Here is a 21,549-nt window from a genome sequence, read left to right on the forward strand (position 1 = left end):
AGGTTGTGACTCCATTGCTAAAGCTTCAGAAGGATCCTGGGCAGTGCTGCAATTCATATATTTTCCTGTGAAAGTTGATATCTGGTTTGCTTCATGCAAGTACATCAATCCAGTGATGAAGAAAAACACACCATGTCAATAACAATCATTGTCTTTGCAAAGGAGAAAGGTGTATGATCAGAGAACAAAGCCATCAAAGCATTGCTAAGTAGCCGTATTATTATAGTATGGGACAAATTGATCATGCTCTTGTGTTTTTCCTCTCCTAATGGTTCACATCCTGATCATGCCGAGATCAATTTGGAATCCTCCTTGTTCTTCCTGATGATCTTATATACCTTTTTCTACATTTTAATCATTCTCCTGTCCAGAATTTCTGTTGAAAATTTACCCTACTTTTACTTTTTATCAATATGTTTTGTCATGTTTTTGTTTGTATGTTTTTCCTACAAAAGGATCCCATGTTCACTGGTGATAGACTGGGGGTGGGGAAAGCAAAAAGAAGAAAATAATATTAAAAACACAACTTTATGGGGGGTGGGAGGGAGGGGAGGGTGGGTGATGGGTGGTGAGGAGGGCACCTTTTGGGATGAGCACTGGGTGTTGTATGGAAACCAATTTGACAATAAATTTCATATATTGAAAAAAATAAAAAATAAAAACACAACTTTAATTCTACTAACCAAAGGAGATAACAAATAAGATTTTCATTTTGTATTTTAAAAAGTAAATTTGTGTACTAGTCAAGATATAATGTGTATTAACAACATATATGTTTTGTATAGAAACTGATTCATACTGTAATTTTTTTAAATGTGTATTTATCTACTTGGTGGGGTGAGGAGCAGAGAGAGAGAGGAAAGGAGGATCCCAAGCAGGCTCTATGCTATCAGCACAGAACCTGGTGTGGGACCTAATTCCATAACCCTTGGTTCATGACCTGAGCCAAAATCAAGAGTCAGATGCTTAACCAACTGAGACACCCAGGCACCCCTATACTGTAATGTTTTAGAGCCTAATTTTTTATTTGATGATATGAACATCTTCTCATGTAGCTAAATATTCTTTATGCATTAGTTTAATGACTGCATAATATTTTTTATTCTACCATTTGAATGTATCAGAGTTAATGCAACAAATCCCTTGTTGGGGGGCAACTAGTTTTGCTTTCTCATTCCTGTTTTCTATTCCCATTGCCATTCCTAGAGGCAAAGCTTTCATCATACCTTGCTTGGACTATTTTAGTATTAATTCAATTGATGGATTGTGTCTAGTAAACTGATAATTCCATAAATGTAAAACAAAACAAAAAAAAATTGAATAACTCATAAGATTGTGGCATGAACAAAGGCTTTGATCACTCTCTGTTTGCTTCAGAATAAAGTTCCCATTTCTTAGCATTCATGTTGATTCTTTTCTGATTTACTCATACCGCCTTTATGATTTAACCTACATTCACTTACCTCATATTATTCCTTTTTTAAATTATTTTTAAAATTTTATTGTTATTTTTTAAGTAAGCTTTACGCCCAACATGGGTCTTGAACTCATGACCCCAAGATCAAAATTGCATGCTCTCCCGACTAAGATGGCCAGGGGCCTGTATCTTAGACTCTTCTTGATTCTCTAAGTACTACTTCAATGTCCTTGTTGTTTCTTTGTGCCAAGAACACCTTTTCTTTTTTTCTACCTGTTGATACCTCACTTATTCTTTAAAGAGGAGGTAAATTTACCTCCCACATTCTCCCAGTGAAATTTATTGCTTCCTCCTCTATGTCCCTGTAGCATTTTGTTGTTGCCTCTCCTATGTAATCTAGTGGGGGGATATAACAAGCATCATCTGAGTATAAAGGCAAGATCTGTCTCTAATGTTTCCATCTTAGTTTCATCCTTCACTCATTTGTTTGACAAATATTATTAAGTATCTTCTGTGTGCCAGGCCTTCTGTGGAGCTCTGGGATTCAACAACAAACAAATACTAGTCTTTATTATGGAATGTCTATATGCCAGGCAGTGCTCCAAGTGCTTTACATGTGTGAGCTCATTTAATCCTCACAACAGGTTCTATTACTCTCCCCCTTTTATGAATGAGGAAATTATGGTACAAGAAGTTCAGCACATGTGAAGGTCTCACAGCAAGGGAGTAGCAAAGCAGGAGTTCAAATCCAGGTGGTCTGGTTCCAGAATGTGTTCTCATAGTCAATATGAGGCTTTATCACCTCCTAAAACAAACAGCATTAGACACAAACTTTGCCTTTCTGGAACTTTCAAGCAAATGGGAAAGACATGTATCCAATAAACAGTAACACAATCACTTGATCTTAGCCAAAAGGCCAAGAAGCGATTAAACAGCAATACAATCAAAACCAAAATTACATATAGTAAGTGCTATGAAGAGGATGTGCACAGTACTATGCAAAATAATAACAGTTTTTTACATGCTTGTGGGAGTTAGGTTATGTTTTCTCATTTTCTTCCTAACAGTGTGCCATTTGAACTTAAGTCTGTAGGAGAAGGAGTTAACCATGTACAGAAGGGTGAGAAACATGACCCCAGGTGAAGGAAACTGTGCAAAAGCTCTGTGGACAGAGGGAATATGGCATGTGGAAGGGCCTAAGAACCAGCTGCATGGCTGGATAGAGGCCGAGTTTGTAAATAGATGGGACCAGAGTCCTTTAGGCAATGCTAAATCTTGTCTGTTGTATTAGCAGTGGGAAGTGACTAACTGTCTTTAAGGCGGGAATTCACGAGTATATTTTTACTTTCTAAAAACTTCTCTGGCTGCAGTAGAGAAGAATTTGTACAAGGGGAGTGAGATAATGTATTTCAAAGTGTCTAGCACAGTGTCAAGCTTACTGTGAGCACTTAATAAACACTGATATCCTTCTTCATTATTTTATTCACCAGATTTTATGCACTAAGACACTGCTGTGTAAAATATCACAAAACAATAAATGCTTGTTGATTGACTGAGTGAATAAATCATTATAGAGACTTTTCTTGAAGATTTCCAGAGACAAGGAACACTGTGTCACATAAAGCAGTCCATTAAACAGCTTTATGTGTGAGGATATATTTTCTCGTTCTGAACCAAAAAGCTAACTTCCTATAATTCTACTTCATTTTGCCTCTGGACCTGTACAGAATAGTATAAATCCTCGTCTGTGGTAATCTTTCAAATAATCGAAGGCACTTATTTGAAATATTTCTGTTCCACATCCTTCAGGCACATAATGTATCACCCAGATTCTGCCTCACTCTGGTTGTCATCCTGAATACCCTTTCTTTTTTCAGCTGTAGCACTCAGAATCAAAACAGCCCCTGTGCGAGGCACATGGGTGGCTCAGTTGGTTGAGTGTCCAACTTTGGCTCAGGTCATGATCTCATGGTTGGTGAGTTTGAGCCCCGTGTCAGGCTCTGTGCTGACAGCTCAGAGCCTGCAACCTGCTTCGGATTCTGTGTCTCCCCCTCCTTCTCTGCCCCTCCCCTGCTTGTGCTCTCTCTCTCTCTCTCTCTCAAAAATAAATAAACGTTTAAAAAATTTAAAAAACAAAACAGCCCCTGTGCTCAACGTACAGAAGTAGTAAGGCTATTAGCATCTTTATTTGAAGTGACTACTCTAATTAATGCCACACACAATTACATGAGCTGTTTGGAAAGTGATGTAATATGTTAACTCATGTTGAATTCACAATCTGCCAAAACCCTTATCTAAACTGCTTGAACCCGTTTCTCTTTCGCTTTTTATGTTTGTACAGGTAGATTGTGTTGGCTTCTCTTGCCAGCTTTACGTTTATCAATATTGAATTTAAATGTAATAATTTTTGGTGAAATCTTTTTGAATAGGGATTCTACTATCATCTTCTAGTATATTAGTTATTTCTCCAGGATTTTTGTTTTGTTCGTATTTGCATAATTTTTTTTATAACTTTAGTTTTGTTATTGATAATACAACAAATGAGATTAACAAAGTTGGAGCTCTTATTTTACTAAAGATTTCTTTCTGGTTTGCACTGGTACTTGGCTGGATGTCATTTGATTAGTACATTTTTCCATCCTGTAATTTTTTTTCTTTAAAGGCCCTTCTGAAAATCAGAATCAAGTCATTTTGCTGATTCCCTGGTTGAATTAAACCTTTTGAACAAAGACAATGCATATAATATGAAAAAATATATACAGTAAAGTAAATAATAACAATCACTGCCTAAAGAGTGGGAACTCTATGTCAGGCACGCTTCTGAGTGCTTTAATACATTAACTCAAATAATTTGCAAGCATAAAAAATTAATACATTAACTCAAATAATTTAATACATCAACTCAAATAATTCACACGCACAAAACTATGAAAGAAGTACTACTGATACCCACATTTTACAGAAGAAAAATCTGAGGCACAGAAGTCGAATCATTTACCAACATAGTATAGCTAAAAAGTGGTGGAGTCAGGATTTAAACTCTTGCAGTTTGAGTCCAGATTCTGTGCTCAAGCCATGTTGATTTAGCAATCATTCCTTGTTATGTATTATAGAAAAACACAATCAAAACAGTAAAATAATGTGGTACTTTGGATAAGAATTATTTGGGAATTTTTGAAAATTGCCTTTTTGTCCCTAATATTCCATGTGTGTAGGACTTTTCCAGTATGTTGCTTTAAGCCCCAGATAATTCATACACTATATATTTAAAACGATTTACTAGGTATCTGCTGTCTAGAGAAACTACAGATAAGGAAACTCTGACTCAGACAAATTACGTGCAGGACAGTTCAGTTCTGTTCCTTATGGGGCACTGGCAACAATAGCAAATGCAACATAAATGCATCTGTGGGGAAAGACAGGGGGACCTATGTAGTCATTCATTGGATGCATGGATGCAAGAAAACGTATGCATACTATTTTCAATATGTTTTTTTAAATTGTGGCAATGTCAGCTGTTTGTGAACTGGAAAGAAAACTAGGATTCAAAATATTTTTTTGAATGGCCAGTGCTAAATACTTAGTGGTTGCCTTACATTTTGGTGCTGGATTATGGTTCTCAGCTTCTTTGTGGGAGAAATCTCATAATTGATGCAAATTATAGTTCTGGTAAATGTGGCAGTATTTCCATAAGAATTAACCATTTGGAAATTTGGATTTTTTTTTCTAATCATATAGTTAGGACTTTTACAATGAATTATATCTGTATCAAAAATCCATCATTAAGATGTGTTGGAAACAGTTTTACTTTCACTGAAAGTATCCTGTAGGTGAGAAGGAGAATATCTCAATGGCATATATTTTTCTTTTTGGCTCGATCAACAATAACAACATCCTAATTTGGACAGCTAATATGCTTAAGTATTCTCTGAAAAGCTATAATATATTCGAACTGTTTAGTTGCTCTCACAAATCATTTTGCTTTACAGCTTTGATCTTGAAATATGTGGACTGATGTCTGATTTATGCTCTCGGCCCTTCTTGTAGATAGTTAAGTGTTCTTGCTTAATGTTATTAAATAAGCCCAAAGCTGCAAATGGGCCTCCTTCAATCAGGGCATTTAAAAAAGACCTTTCCCTTTAAATTGTATACCTTGTCCTTTTGGGTAGTTTTGCTGTGGTTCACTAATGCCTTTTTGTCCTTAGGGTAGTATTTGTTCATTGTCATTTTCACTTGTCATCTCCTGAAATCTCTTGATCTTGATTTATAACTATTATCTCTAAAAATTTAGAGGATGATATTCAAAGAAGGTTATTTAGTGAAAATATAGATGAGGAAACTCTGACTTAGACAAATTGCATGCAAGGCATGTAAGCTCTATTGTTCTTTACAACCCATGAGTTGTCTTCCTATTTAATTCTAAATAGAAGGCACTTCATAGAAAACAAATCTGGCACCATACAAGAATAAAATGTTGAGTTAGTTGTACATTGTACATACGTGGAGCTACAAACTGGGGAGGTCATAAACATACCCATTTGAAAACTCTAGACCGAATTCTTTTTTTTCTTTAATGTTTATTTTTGAGAAAGAGACAGAGTGCGAGCTGGGGAGGGGAGGGAGAGAGGGAGACACAGAATCCAAAGCAGGCTACAGGCTCTGAGCTGTCAGCACAGAGCCTAATGTGGGGCTCGACCCACAAAGTGTGAGATCATGACCTGACCCGACACCAAAGTTGGATACACTTAACTAACTGAGCCACCCAGGTGCCCCTAAGACCAAATTCTAAGAAGGCATATGTGGAAGGCTACTTTTGAATTATGATCATTCATTTTATGTTTCTTTCCCCCCAAACTTTCATCTGTCTAAAGGGAATATCTTTATCTTACTCATTTTTGTTTACCAGAACCTAGAACAATATATCCAGTACACTTAAAAAAAAAAAAGAACAATAATATTGAATGTTTTTAAATTGTTTACTATGTGCCAGTCACCAATCTAGGTTCTTCCCATGTACCATGTCATTCAATTGTCACAATTCTAAAAGGCAGGCCCTATTATGATCCTCTGTATATAAGAGGAAGTGAGGCACACTCATGATCACATAGAAGTCGAAGTGTATACACTGAAACAGTATAAATAGGTAAGGAGAAGAGAATCTATATTTGTTATTTCTATATGTTTATTAGTGAGCTGTATCTTACTAGTCAGTCACAAATTCTGCCCTGGTTATCCTCGGTGAATGAAAGTTGAGGCAGGATTGGTTGACTGAATATTGAATGACAGGGTATGATATTCAAACCTACAAGAGTAGAGAAGAAAGAGGAATCATAATTAACTAGGCATTATCTAATTTGCATTTCAGTGGAATCAAGCCCACTTGAAGGAGTCCGCTCACAGAGTTAATTTTAAGGTGAATATCTGGTATCATGAATTCTTGGAAAATCCCAGTAAGCCCTATAATTAGGGCCAATGCACTGTTGTTCAGCAATGTGCAGTGCAACCAGTTTTTCCTTTGGCATCATAACATCTGTTACCTCTTCAGGTGAGATGCGGAGGATGTAGGCAGCTTGTACTGAGAGCCATGCGATATGAAAAATTCTTCTCTTTAAACACTAGAATCACCCTGATGGTAAGATGCTCACACTGTGAGCGACACAATGAGATCTGAGTGTAGAAGATGACAGACTGACATCTCCCATTTCATGCTTACTCTGGGCCATGAGTGGGCTGACTAGCATGGTGATGGAATTATACTAGTTACATTAACTACTTAAACTTTTGCAATATCTGCTACATGAAGAGAATTGAAATTCTCATAAGAATGCAACTTGAAATATGTATATATGTAGAAAGGAAATTTAAAAATTTGTAGCATATAGAGATGCTTTAACTTCTATGCAGTTTGAATTTATGCTTTACGAAGTTTGGATGGAGGAGAACGGGCTGAGGAAGAAACCCGAAAGAATGTTGACTAAGAGAACAGAGTAGGAGACACAGGCATACCAGGTGTAAAGGGGCCTCAGTGCATGCCCCAGCATTGTTAAGGGATTACAAACTTTCAAACTGGGCCAAATGGGACTTTGAAAAGTCTGTATAGTAACTACAGATCCTCAGACTTAAGCTTTAGAAGCTTATTAGCAATTGTTCTTCTAGGAGTCAGTAGATCCCAGGGAGTAATTTGTGCTAACCAAATATACAAAAAGCTGACAGATATGTTTATGCCGAGACATTTAATTATCAAGATAACTAGAAATCTCGTCAGTAGAAAGGTTTCCTTTGGCCACTTGTTAATACGTTTCTAAAGATTATTTCCTGGACATGGAAGAAGGGTGAAGGCAGTGAGATAGTTTTAACTGAAGTATGGTGAGATCGTTTTTCACTAGGCTTGGAGGCAAATATACCCTCCTCTCTCCTAGAAGAGTTAATTCAGTAATTCACTAAATAGACCAGAATACTCAGCCAACTATCAACGTAACTTATCAGGGCACCTTTTCCATGGAAAGTGTTAAAAAATAAAGGGTTTTTTTGTTTTTTTTTGTTTGTTTTTTAATCGGCTCCTTTCCTTTTGGTTTTCTAGATACCATTCGGTTACATAAAGAGTTCTAAAAAGAGCTCTATAATGTTAAATGTTTATTTAGCTCACAGTTTAAATAACTTGTGTTAGTTATATTTTAGATTTCTTGATAACCTTTGAGATATTTAATTAGATCTAAGAGACACTATAATATCATGTATATGTTGATAAACCATTACTCTAGGTCAGTTCTTTTTCCTGCAGATGGTAGAGCCTATCCATTTACATTGCTTTTTTTTTTTTTAATTTTTTTTTCAACGTTTTTAATTTATTTTTGGGACAGAGAGAGACAGAGCATGAACGGGGGAGGGGCAGAGAGAGAAGGAGACACAGAATCGGAAACAGGCTCCAGGCTCCGAGCCGTCAGCCCAAAGCCCGACGCGGGGCTCGAACTCACGGACCGCGAGATCGTGACCTGGCTGAAGTCGGACGCCTAACCGACTGCGCCACCCAGGCGCCCCTCTCTCTCTTTTTTTTAATGTTTATTTTTGAGAGAGAGAGAGAGAGAGAGAGAGAGAGAGAGAGAGACAGAGCATGAGTGGGAGAGGGGTGAAGATAGAGGGAGACACAGAATCGGAAACAGGCTCCAGGCTCCGAGCCATCAGCCCAGAGCCTGATGCGGGGCTCGAACTCACGGACCGCGAGATCGTGACCTGGCTGAAGTCGGACGCCTAACCGACTGCGCCACCCAGGCGCCCCTACATTGCTTTTTTTTTAAATTAACCTTGCTGTTGGAAGATTATACACTGTGAAATTGTCCTCCAAACCCCTCCTGCTTGCAGCCCATCAAAGATGGGCATCATGGGAAGGACACGGGTTTTGAAGTTAGGCAGACCTAGATGAAAACACTACTTGAGTGATCTTACGATCACTACTTGATCTCTCTCATGGTTTCCCCATCTGTAAAATGGGAATAATTAAACTTATTGTATAGGGTTGCATATAATTCAATAACATAGTAGGTGCTAAGTAACTTAGCTTTGTTTTCTATACAAAAAGAAATTGTAGAAGGAAAACAAAAGAAAAATTCCTTAAATCGTTTTAACAAGAGTTTTTACCAAGGGGCCAAATCTGCCTACACAGTTTTTTGAATCATTTTGGAAGTAATTGCCAACTTTAAACACCAGTAAATGTCATCTAAAAATCTGTATTTCTCACTTTTCTTGAGAAGTGTATCTTCTGGGACACAGTGTCCCCATTTCTGTGCTGAACAGTGGGCAGCAGTGGGGTATCTGCTGTTCCTCTGGACAGGGCATTTACTCAACAGTTCACTGCAGACCCACGAGCCCATGGCACTCACTCAAATGACCTCTCTAGGTCTTTCCATTTGGGCCTCCTTCACTACATTATCCTTATCCTAACAACTCTTCATTTCATGATATTTTGACCAAAGAAAAATGAATGTGAGTAGAAACAGATACTGCAGTGCTTAAATTAAAAAAAAAAAAAAATCATGCTCTTGTTTTGATACTGTGTTTAAGGAAAGTGTGATCATACTTTCCAAATTAAAAACTGACCTGACTCATGATCTGAAGATGACACTGAATATTTAATTATTTCATGAGACTTCCATAGAGGAACTTTGTTACTGTGGCTTTGAACCACATAGACACCCAGGTAATGGTGCTGACTGATTTCTGTGGGTTGTCAAGGTAGTGCTCACAGTTTCATCGCCCCTGTCTGGGCTGCCTTGGAGTCTGGTGACAAGTATACACCATTTGTAAAATTAAAGTGCTATGTTCATCCTTGAAACAAATGGCAAAGCTATTTAGGGTTGGTTTAATCTGATGTTCTGGCAAGGATCCCGTTGGGACACACAAATTAAAACATAGTCCTGGGTCAATTATAGCAGTGTATCTTTTGAATGCGAAAGACTCAATGGTCGGTTTGACAAGAGTCTGGTGACCCTGCTGAGTGTTATTAATTTAATTGTCCCAAGAGACTAATGAAAATAGGACCCATTGTTTAGCCCTCAGGCTAAAATTGTCCACCATTATCTATATGAACAATGTCTGAAATATCCCCCACAGAATATACTTAAGGGGGAGAGACATGAGCACAATCATACCTTTAAAATAGAAACAACCATCAAATATAGAAATAATAACATGACTATAAATCCAAAATCAAAAATACATGAAAGAGAAAATTTTGGAGATAGAGGCCTTGAGTTCTGTTTCTAGATTATTCTGACACTCATGGCCCCCAAGATCTTCTATTTACACAATAACCGTGAAGTATCACAGTGCATTTGACAAAATATCACATTTACATTTTTCTAGGGTCTTTATCATGATCATTTTGAATGTATTCTCTAAATGAGACACAATGTTACAATTTTCAAAAGAGTTCTTTGGAATCAGATTACCTGTATTGGAAATCAGGCTCCAACATTTATTATCCAGTTATGTGACCTCAAAGAAGTTAACCTCTAGACTACCTCACTTAACTCAGTCAAAAAATGAGGTGATGATAGCACCTTCTTAACAATGTTAGAAGAATACATGGTAATAATTTAATAAAATAATAATAAATGGTAATAAGCTCTTAGCCCACGGAAAGGCCCAATAAATGCTGGTTATTGTTACTTACCTTGGTCTAAACTGTCCTTCAAACACAACTTAGGTTTGGATAAAGAGTCTTCTGTGATTCCTCCATTCAGTCATCAAATCTAAACCAAATTGATGAAAACAAAGCTTGGCTGTGCTGCCCTAAATGTAGTGTGAAGTACTATGAATTGTCACAGCCAAAAGCGACAGTTTAATCTTTTAGGTGACAGGAAATCATCAGAAATTAGCTGTTTGTTGGGCATCTGGGTGGATCAGTCATTTGAGCGTCGACTTCGGCTGAGGTCATGATCTCGCAGTTTGTGAGTTCAAGCCCCATATCGGGCTTGCTGCTGCCAGCTTGTCAGCATGGGGCTCACTTTGGATCCTCTGTCCCCCTCTCTGCCCCTTGCCACTTATGCTCTCTCTCAAAAAAAATAAATAAAACATTAAAAAAAAAGAAGAAGCTGTTTGTCTGTAGCCTGCAGCTGCAAATCTAGTTATCAGGGAAGAAGATACCTTTCACAGTCTGATGAGTGATGGGGGAGTCAAAAATATGAGAAACCTAGGACGTTTAAGTCCAAGATTACCTTGGACCTTCACTTCTCTGTCCTGAGCACTACATATAAAATGAGGGAACAGGAAGAGACTTCTCACTGCCACGATGATGTTGGATTCAGCAGTGGCCCTTCTTTATTTAAAATCAAACACTCTGTAGCCTATGAGCTATACGCCATATAGCTCATTTGCACTAGTCTTTCAGTCGCTTGGGAGGAAGCGTGCTTATTGTAGCAGGCTGTTTAAACCACAGCAGGCTGTGGATGGGACTGGTATCTGGCAGGTGATTTGACTTAGGGCAAACCACTATATGTTTAAGTACTAGTTAATACATTCTATGAGTATTTCTCTGCTCATCTTTAAAGATAAGTAAGTGTGCTTTCCCCAGTAAATTTACACACCTCTCCTCTCCCCCCCCCCTTTTTTTAGCTTTTTAAACATTTCAATTTTTGCCTGTCTGAAGAGTCTCATCAGGATTGTTTTTGATGGGATCTGACAGGCCTTGCCTTTGGAAGAAAAACCAGCTAGCTTTATGATAGAGGGGTCAGTTCTCAGGACAGGGTGTTCAAGACGAGGGGGTGGAGATGCCTTAGTAACAAGGTCTGTGACATCAGGGAAGTCCTCTCTAGCGAAAATCATTTTCCTTTTGTTTGTTTTTAGTACAGTCAGCAGGTAATATTAATGCTCACATCTATTTTTAATTTATTTGATATTTCTTACAGTTCACATTATGGTCTAAGGTAATTGGCCCTTGCACTGTTGGCTCCAGGGATCTTGTGTCATCTCATAGAGCCCACTAGGGACGAACAGCGCCAATGGGAGGAATTTATAGTCTGTAGGTGCAGAAGACTGTGAGCCTTTGCCTCCATGAGCGTGTGCTATGCTTGCAGTGCAGGAAACTGGAAGCTTATCCACCATTGTGAACACAGAGCTTATGAGAGCAGAGTACTGCTTCCAAAGAAACACTGTCAACCCAAATCACCATTGTACTTTTTTGGTATGTCCTAGTTTTATTTTGGTTTGGGGTTGTTTTCCCCTTTGGGAGGGGTCACCCCGTCGCTCCAGTTTAACTGAAAATATTATGTGGACCCCTACTGGAAAAGTATTCCTATTATATGAAGGACACTAGAGATGCCAGGAAGGCAAAACATGAGTGATGAGGAGGGCTGTGTAATTACCATGTAAAGCATTTAAAGTAGAATTCTAAATATAATTAGCAAAAGTTGAGAATATTTGTGTCCTTTAGTTTTAGAACAACTGTGGCCTACACTTTAGGGCATTTACGTGGGGTCTGCCAGGAAATGCTTCATAATGAAGAAGTAGCTCTTAGTCTCTGCACAGTACTTCCAGAAGTATGACTGTCAAAAAAAAGGCTGGATGCAGTGAATCCCTTCAGCATCTCTGCATTTTTCTGTCTGTTAATCTGGAATCTTCATAGGTCGCTTGGTGATTATTTTTCCCGCTGAGCAGTGTCTCTACTGTTAAGGCAGGAAACTGATTTATTTCCTCCTCATTTTTGGTATGTGTGAGTGTGTGTGTGTGAGTGTGTGTGTGTGTGTGTGTGTGTGTTTTACATTCTCCTTCCTCACTAATATCTGGAATAGTAATTTGGCATGGTCGCAGTGAGTGTCCCTTAGGCTCCTTCCAATTCCCCAAGTGATAATTGTATCTGCTGGAGTTTGACATAGGAAACAAAGCAGCCGTTTGAAATCCTTGCCTAGTGGTTCTCAGAAGTTTGGTAAATCTAAAATTCACCTAGGAAGGCTGTCACAACTCAGATTTTTGGGGCCCACTTCCCAAGATTCTGATGCAACAGGCCATGGTGGTTCCTAAGAATCTGCATTTTTGCATGGTTCCCTTGAAAAACATCATTTTGTGGATTAATCAGTGCCATGGATGGTAGAAATTGGGGATATATTGCTGATACCTTTTTATTCTTAACTTTGAACATCAGAATGTGCAGTGGATTCTTGTAAAAATGCCTGGGTGCAATACCCAGGAATTCTGATTTATTAGTTTTGCTTTTAGACTTAAGAATCTATATTAAAATATTAAAATACCATCCCCCTAACACACACACACACACACACACACACACACACACACCCCGAAACTCCACAGGTGATTATTTTTTTGTGCAGCCAAGATTGATAACCACTGCCTTAGCCCTTAACCTCACTGTGTCGTTATTTGAATGCTTCTCAATGATTACCAGGTAGAAAGCTGGAAAAGGTTGCCTTCTTTGTGAATAACTAATACAGGGCAGAAAAGGCCAGATTATCAGCTGCCCCTCATTTATACATTGATTAGGTCTCAAAATATGACAAGCTGGACTTAATTGTTAGGGAGAGTAAATGAGACCAGGAGATAGCTGGAAAACAGAGACCTCTTGGCTTATTTCTTAAGTGTCACATCAATCTGCCCGGTTACGTGATTAAAGGAGAGGCTCTAACCAGCAAGGGGAACCAGGCCCTGATTTGTTCAGGGTCATGAGCAATGGCTCAAAACCATCTTGTTTGCAGATACTCCTTTCATGTTATTAGGCTGTCAGTTGACAGACTTTGCAAGATTTATGGCTCAAAACTCAAGTGTCCACATGTGTGTGAGAGGCTGGGATGGTGTGACAGGTTAGATGAGGTGAAAGGGGAGGAAAGGCAGCACATGAGTGTTGCTGAGAATTCCAGGCACCAGCCTTCGGCCTTCGGGACTCTGCCTCACGGTCCTTCTCTTCTCTTGCTTTTCTCCTCCTTCTCATCCCAGTAAATCTTCTTTTTAGTTTCTGGAATTTCTGCTATCGGAATTTAAAATAGAAAGTGGGACTTCAAAGGGAAGCACCTAATTTTTATGAAAAGATTCCTAGGGTGCTTTTAATAATGTCCTATTGAGGGTTCAATAATAAAGATTTAGGACCTCTGTCCATAGCACTTCACAATATTTCTTGTTCTCTTGAGAAAACTATGCTTTGATAGCATAATGAACTATATTTTATTGGGCCTGTTTACGTCTCTCTAACTTACTTGAAATTTCTGATACGTGAAATCTCACATTCTCTTCACGGTAGGGACAGTAATCTCCTGCATCTTTCTGCTTTTCCCTCAGATATTTTTCTCTTTCCTGCCAAGAGGGAACCGGCTGCCTCTTTCCTGAGCTGCCCTCCTTACTGGCTTCCCTCTGTCAGTTTGTCCATTCCAAACAGAAAATTTCTAAAAGGAAATGTTACCCTGTTACTCATGTTTTTGAAATCCTTCTGAGATTCTGTAGGGCACATTAAATCCAGACATAGAGAAGCATACACTGGTTTGGGGCCTAGACTTTGTTTCTATTTCCCACCTCCAAGCCAATTAACACACATACAGGCGCGCACACACACAAACACACGAGTTCTCCAGCCATAGTGAACTTATTTGTCACTCTTCAGAATTCCGTGTTTCTGTATTCTCATGCCTACCCACATTCTTTTCCTTTTGCTTAGATTTCTTTCTGTCTGGAAGACCTCATAAACTTCAACCCTGACTTCAAGACTTTACTTAAATACTGATTTCTCTGTAAAAGTGGGAACTTTGCCCCTCAATCAGAGAATGTCAGGGGTCTCTTCTTTCCATGCTTCCACAGTACCTTGTGCACACTCCACTGCCCAACACATTATCTTTATGTTATATGATGTGACCCCCAGAGATGGTATTTGAAAGCAGGTTCTGTGTCTTACATTACCTCCTAAAGGGCTGACCAAATACTAATTAGAGCTTTTAAAAGCGTCCATTTCCTTTTAGAAAACACACACACACACACACACACACACACACACACACACACACACTAAAATTACGACTAGGGATGGCCCCAAAATATGTTCCGAGGATGGAGATAAATACTTACAGGTAAAATATGCGGGGAATACACTATCCAGTTTTCATTTTGTCCTGTTTCTAGGGCACTCTAATTTAGCTGTTAACAACACTTGCCGAGAACCACTGTATTCTGGAGCCTCGCTGGACTAAGCCGGCTTGGAAATGGTGTTTCAGCAGGATAGCTATTAGCCAAGCCACATTCCTTCATTATGGTGGTTTGGGGGAAGGGGTCAGTATCCCCAAACTTTACATGAATGTGTAACGATGTTGCAGATGAAGTGGTGCAGGTACAGTGACTTGGCAGGGGTTTCTCATTAGTGGCATCCCAATATGCTGTGTCCTCTGATTCCAGAGGATCACTTTGGCTAATAGACTGACTGCATGAGTGAGAGCCAAAATTCCACTATTTTTGATAATTGGGAAGAGTATTTTGTGCCATATGTATTCATAATGCACTTGGTAATTTGTGTATTAAAAAAAAAACCCATGGAGATATTTTGCTTAAGTGCAAACTAAGTAGTATAAATCTTCATTGATTTTCAATTTTTAATGCTTACATTTGAATATGTACATATGTGAGGAGATAGGTTTGCAGTGGGCTAAGAAATGGCACCAGGAAAAAACTGTACTACGTGACAAAGTTTCCTAAGACAAGTTTTAAAGTCTACATCTCCTATAGCAATGTACGTCTGAGGGCAAAATAAGATTTTCCTTATGTGGAAAAGCAGAGTGACTCCTGCCTCTTCTCCTGGCTTCTTCCCACCAGAGAATGTGTCTCGCTTGTGCTCCCAAACGTGGCATCTGCCCTATCCTGTGGTGGTTGCTGTTTCTCCTCCTTTGCTCTGACTAATGCAGTTTCATCGGACACCCTATGAGCTCCTTGCAATGTGGCCCTCTCCTTGCAATGATGCTGCCTGCTGTTTTGTGGGCTGCAAAGGAGGGTAGCCTGGTGTTTTTAGTGTTGCCCATGAATTTTGTGAAACAGCTCTTTTATTTCATTTCTGTCTTTTTCTTTCCCTCAGATTCTGGCACAAGCCCCTGAGAAAAAATGTGAGGTTAGGAAACAATCTTAAGCCATATAACCTGCTGTGCTTAAAAGTGTCACTTTCCTCTGAAACTAACCCATTGTCCTTAGACTTGGTCTATGAGCCTCTGTTATTGTTTTCATCTAGAATACCCTTTGTGGTTGAGACAAATATACACCTTGTGAGCACCTTCTTCTAGCCCTTCAAATAGCTACGCATAAAATTGGCCAGCCTTGGGACTATGGGGGAGAGGGTAGATAGGTCAGTCAGATTGAGAGCATAGTACATATGTATAGTGAGGCATATGTAGGCAAAAGCTAGAAGACCCCAAAGTTCTCGAGAGTAATCATTTGCCCAAAGCCAGTTATGCAGTATCGCATTTGGCATTGTAATCTAGGTCTTTCCAACTCCAGAGTCCTGTTCTTTTCCGGCTTATCATTTCTTGTCTAACTTTCTATCTTGACTCTAGTGCCATATAGTAGCTGTAAAGTATAGTTGAAAAGTAGGTATGAAATAAATATTGAATGAACAAATGACTGTTAGTTTGTATCGGCATCAAACGCGTTTTGTGTTAAGGTGCTAATACTGTGGAAACACTGTGAAGACAATATGCAAGTAATAGAACTATCGTGGATAATATCTTTTAATATCACTTATTTAAATCTACTTGTTAGGAACTGATTTGGAGTAAGAATTTGCTATGAGAGCTTGAATTTTTAAAGTCTATGGTCTGCCTTACAGTTGATGAATTGTGACCATAATTATTTGAAGTGAAGTTTTTTTCTGGAAACTTAAACAGATCTCAGGAAGTTTTCTATAAGGTGTCACTTTTCCGCGCGTAGAATTTTAAATAACTTAACTTAAATAACTTATTCTTTTAAGTGAGAAGATAGCAAAAGTTGGTAACCTTGAGGTATGTCATAATAAAAATGACTTATTTACTTGAGAAGGACTTTTTAATCTTGAGGGATCCTTAATTATTTATGCCGTCATTACTATTCATTGTAAGAATCACTTCCTTCTCCTCTAAAATTTAGTTTCATTTTTTTTGGAAGGAGCTGATTTGTCTACAAGGGAGATTTTACATTCCATTCAAGAGCTTCACATCCCCTTTTTCCCCTTCCCTCCCTCTTTCTCTCTCCATGGAAATTCAGATTGTAGTAATAATGTTTATTTGCTGTTATTCACAACAGTGATAGCATACTAGGCTCTGCATAGGATAATATATACAGACACATTTGCATTTATATACATAAATACATACACAAGAATGAGTCCCTAGTAGCTATAGGCACATGCCTGCCTGCCCATCTTTCATAGATATATAAGATTTTCCTCCCCCCTGGGAGTTTGATTTACACAATGATGGGACTTCTTTTATACTTGCTAATTCTATTCTCTATTATATTCCAAAAGGCATCATATTATCTGCCTTGTCCGATTTGCTTCTGTGTCTCATTAAAGTGCCCTGCTGTGAAGCTAATTTTTTCTGCTCATTTTATTGATATTTTGGGAGAGGGAGATTTTTTTCCAAGCAGTTCCTGCTTTAGTATAGGGTTATAGTAGCTGTCAAAAGAAGGCTCCAAAAACCATTCTCTAAAATAAATAAAAAAATAAAAGCAGCTTATTTTAGTATCTCTATTGAAATATAAATTACAGGTCATTGATCTTTCCCCCCACTTCCTTGCAATTATTGAAGATTTTTTTTTAAAGTAAGACAATGCAATGTATTTTAAAAAGCAAGAAAACAAACCTCAACGATAAGAATAGTACCAAATGGGTTTGTAAATGGCCATAACACACATTTGGTGGGAAAAACATAATAAAGCCTAGCTTTGTTGTTATTAATAGAAAATAAAGTGTGGCCGTGATTAGGTTAGCACAATTCTGAAACAATTTAAGATCTCACCATAAAGGGACAGTTTAACTCTAAAAGTTTAGACAATTATTCTTGTCAGGTCAACTACCTTATGTATATCTATATCTATAGTATACTATATAATATATATAAATAAATCTAAATGTATATTAAACATGTAATATATAAAATATGTAGATATAAATATATAAAACATGTATATATACACACTGGAGTTTATATGATTGAATATATATTTAATTTAAATTAAACTAAATTTAATTTAATTTTTTTTGGAGAGAGAGAGGATGGGCTCAAGTGAGTGTGGCTCAGGAAGAGGAGGGACAGAGGGGGGAGAGAGAGAGAGAGAGAGAGAAGCAGGGCCCACCTGAAGTGGGGCTCGTGTTTTACCCAAAGTGGGGCTCGAACTCACCAGATGTAAGACTCAAACTCATGAAGCGTGAGATCATGACCTGAGCCAAAGTCAGATGGTTAATGACTCAGCCACCCAGGCGCCCTATATGTGTTAAATAATACATACTGATACCAGAAAACAGAAATGAGGTGATAGAAGAGCCTGCACCAGCCTGGTTTTGCACCTTGCCTCTGCTGCTTCCCTTCATCTCTTTGAGCCTCAGTTTACCCTTCTGCCAACGAAGCATAGTCAGAGCACTTTTCCCATAGAGTCTTTGGGGGCTTTAGTAAATTTATATTTGTAAATCACTAGACAGTAGTGCCTACCACATGGTAAGCATTACAGCATGTTTGTTAAATAAAGATATTGGTAGCTGAGCTGATCGGAAACAAACTAAATATGGTTTAGAATAACAAGTTCCTGTTTTTTAGGAAGGCAAAGAATGTGTACCTTCTACAGATCCACCTAGGATTAAGTATTTTGTGACAGAAGAAATTGTTTCCCTTCTAGTATATGCTTGAGAAGTCCCAGTATGGTGGAGGGTCAGGGGCATAGTTTCGAAGGAGGGGGGTCAACCCCTAATGCCAGGGGCAAGTCCCAAGGGTCCTGAAGGTTTTATCAACCCAACAGTGAACACTGAGTTAAGCTATTTCTTCCAGCCAGCTCCACAGGTGACTAGTTCTGTAAATTGTTAATAGGTGTGCTTGGAAGAGGCTTCTAACTGACATAAGTTTGCCAAATATTGGGTTAAAATCAAATAACAATCTTTGCAGCTTTCAAAAGATTTAATATGCATTTCAATACTGCAAGAAAAGCACATAATCTACATTAGATCCCAAATTTATTTCTTCATGATTTTTCTTTCTTCTTCTTCTTTTTTTTTTTTTATCATTGAACTATTGTCGTCTTCCAAAGGTTGAAGACAGAACATCATGAAGAAATAATGGTTATTTTTTGGTCCTTCTTATATTACATGGAGAAAAACTAAATAGAACAAAGTTAGCTTAAAAAAAAAGGAAGGAAGATGTTAATAATAGCAACTGAATGACATTTACAACTTAAGCATATGTCCATATTCATTATTTCCTTCAGTAGCTATTTTCCTCCTTTCTATTCACCTAGTAATTCTCTACCTCATTTCCTATTTCCTGAAATCATAAGGGTGGGATCACCTCAGAGCCCAGCCATTCTGTCTCCAAGTAAATGCCTTCTTATAAAACACTTTGCTGGGGCGTCTGGTGGCTCAGTCGGTTAAGCATCCAACTCTTGGTTTTGGCTCAGGTCCTGATGTCACAGTTCGTGAGCTCAAGCCCCACATCGGCTCTGTGCTGCCAGCTTGGGATTCTCTGTCTCCCCTTTTCTCTGTCCCTCCCCCACTCACACTGTCTCTCTCAAAATAAAGAAATAACTTTCTAAAAAAATGTACTTTGCTTATGTGAGTTAAAGTACATTCATTGCAATGCTGTTTTTAGGGGCGAAGAAGTTGAAATCATCTAATGTTTACACGTTAGTTAAATGAATGAACTAGCTCAGCATGTAACTGTATGTGTAAGTTTTAAAAGCATAATTTCAAGGGAAAATACATAGAACAAAATTAAAGGAAGCAAAAATATGATTGAAATTTAAAACCCATTGGCAGACAGTAACAAGAAAGAAATGTCAGTATAGGTAATGGTAAAGTGAGTTGGCTGCTCATCAAAATTTGGGTAATCTGATCATTAGGGTTAAGAAATTAGGAGAGCCGCAATTGTGTTCATGTCCTTGCTTCCGTGTCCTGTGTTTCTTTATACTTACTAAGGATCTCATTCACATGCAAGATGTTATTATCCAAACTATAGGCTAACAACACACACATTTACATTTATATTTCCACTTCACACTTCTCTTTTGAATAGCAGGCTTGTATATCCATTGGCCTCTTGGACACGTTTGTTGAATATCTCACAGACAACTCAAATGTGACCCGTTCTAAACAATTCATTGTTACTCACTATCCCCTTTGCTGTTCTGAAAAGAAACAAAGTTACTCCTTGAGGCACCTGGTGACTCAGTTGAGGAAGTAAGTGTCCAACTTTGGCTCAGGTCATGATCTCAGTCCGTGAGTTTGAGCCTCGCATCAGGCTCTGCACTGACAGCTGCAGAGCCTGCGTGGGATTCTGTCTTCTTCTCTCTGCCCCTCTCCCATTCATGCGTGCAAGCTCTCTCTCTCTCTCTCTCTCTCTCTCTCTCTCTCAAATAAATAAACTTGAGGAAAATTTCTTTTAAAAAGTTACTCCTCTTCTTGAATTTTCCATATGTTCCTCACAAATGACACTAACCCAAAACCTGGCTGTCATTCCCAACTCATTACCCTTCCCCTGCATATATCAGTTCTTTCTCTTAAATTTCTGCTCAGCCCAGCCGCTTCTCTTCATCTTTTCTCCCACTGGCCAGGTTCACCCATCCTATTAATTGTTTTCCTGGGTTATTAGAATTCCTCCTTAAATGTCTTCCTGCCTCCAGTCTTGCTTTTCTTTAAGATATTCTCTACATATATCTTAGATCTTTATGGTATCTCTGCCTTCCATAAAATCTTTTGCTAGCTTTCTTCGTATTTTTAGATTGTGTTCAAACTTCTTATTATAGTTTAAAAAGTCTGCATTGATTAAAACACTGCTTACCCCATTAACTCTTCTTTCTAACCAACCATCTTTGTATTCCCTTCTTCTCCAACCTGGGCTCCCCCAGACTCCAGTCATATCAACCTACAAACACATCTTTTCCTGTGTGTTTCTGTCTGCCTAGAATGCCCCTGGTCCCCGATGAGCTCTTGTTTTTACTTTATGACTTTAAGAAATACAACTATTTTGTATTTCTTTCTAAATCAAAAACTGCAAAAGAAGTTGCATATACATTTTTACTTACACCACTTTTTATCCATTAGAAAAAAGAGGCAAAGGGGTGCCTGGGTGGCTCCGTTGGTATAACACCCAACTCTTGGTTTCAGCTCAAGTCATGATCTCTCAGTTCCTGAGCTTGAGCCCCCTGTTGGACTCTGCATGACAGCTGCAGAGCCTGCTTGGGATTCTCTCTTCCCCTCTCTCTGCGCCTCCCCTGCTATCTCTTCTGTCTATCTCTCTCTCAGAAACAAATAAGCATTAAAAAAAAAGAAGTGAAAATGAGTGCACTGAATATTTTTTAAAGTTTTAATTTAAATTCTAGTTAGTTAACATACAGGGTATTATTAGTTTCAGGTGTACAGTATGATTGAAGACTTCCACACATCACCTGGCGCTCATCACAGCAAGTGTACTCCTTAATCCCCA

General features: G+C 38.4%; 1 protein-coding gene and 1 pseudogene across 9 annotated transcripts in view; one reads left to right on the forward strand and one right to left on the reverse strand.

Annotated features, from left to right (window-relative positions):
- SOX5 (SRY-box transcription factor 5) overlaps window positions 1-21,549 on the forward strand; it is a 1,021,816-nt gene that overhangs the window by 371,349 nt on the left and 628,918 nt on the right. The gene's annotated exons all lie outside the window — the stretch shown is intronic.
- Window positions 2,207-2,345, reverse strand: LOC131484244 (U2 spliceosomal RNA; annotated as a pseudogene).

Source organism: Neofelis nebulosa, chromosome 8, assembly GCF_028018385.1.
Source record: "Neofelis nebulosa isolate mNeoNeb1 chromosome 8, mNeoNeb1.pri, whole genome shotgun sequence".
Lineage (NCBI taxonomy): Eukaryota > Metazoa > Chordata > Mammalia > Carnivora > Felidae > Neofelis > Neofelis nebulosa.